This window comes from Schistocerca nitens, chromosome 9 (genome assembly GCF_023898315.1).
Source record: "Schistocerca nitens isolate TAMUIC-IGC-003100 chromosome 9, iqSchNite1.1, whole genome shotgun sequence".
Classification (NCBI taxonomy): domain Eukaryota; kingdom Metazoa; phylum Arthropoda; class Insecta; order Orthoptera; family Acrididae; genus Schistocerca; species Schistocerca nitens.
In genome coordinates this window covers 402,124,867-402,125,506 of record NC_064622.1, presented here as the reverse complement: position 1 = coordinate 402,125,506, position 640 = coordinate 402,124,867, and the positions used below count along the sequence as shown (strand labels likewise).

General features: G+C 45.3%; 1 non-coding gene across 1 annotated transcript; it reads right to left on the bottom strand.

The window, feature by feature from the left end:
- Positions 1 to 360: 360 nt before the first annotated feature.
- On the bottom strand, positions 361 to 433 carry Trnak-cuu (transfer RNA lysine (anticodon CUU)). The gene has a single exon. It is a non-coding gene; the product is annotated as a tRNA-Lys (tRNA).
- Between the last annotated feature and the right edge of the window lie 207 nt (positions 434 to 640).

Below are 640 nucleotides of genomic sequence, written 5' to 3'. Positions count from 1 at the left end.
CATTCCCAACAGGACTGGAGTTTACATTAAAAACACTCCAGCGAGCAAGTCACTTTGCACTGAACGATGTTATCTGCTAGTTTACATTGGTAGCGGTCAGCAGTCAGTTACAATTTGTCGATGTCATTTGATCTCTATGGATTCAAGTAGTCCACATCAGCCACCTCGCCGAAAGTCTCATTGGGGTGCGCATAGGTCAACGACTGTTACCTGTCGCTCTTGGCAGTCTGCCTCACTGACCCATTCGTGAAACTAAAATGGCATCTGGTTTTCTCAGCTGGATTTATTTCGAACGGTATTTGGAACTGTAGTCCAGCAGAGCAATTACGGCAGATTTTTCTTCGCGAAGTTAAAATTTTACGCCCAACGTGGGGCTCGAACCCACGACCCTGAGATTAAGAGTCTCATGCTCTACCGACTGAGCTAGCCGGGCTACGATTGCGGGTAAACTCATTACAGTTATTAATATTGAAAATACCAGATCAGCTTGCATACAACTGTCGTTCTTCTCGTAGATAAGGGTTATTTCTTCTACGTCTTGTCTTGTCCTATCAAACGCGACGTCGGATTAAATTTCTCTAAAATGACTCAGCATTGGTTCACTATCGCACTCGCCTCCGTCAATCACACGCTCACACCG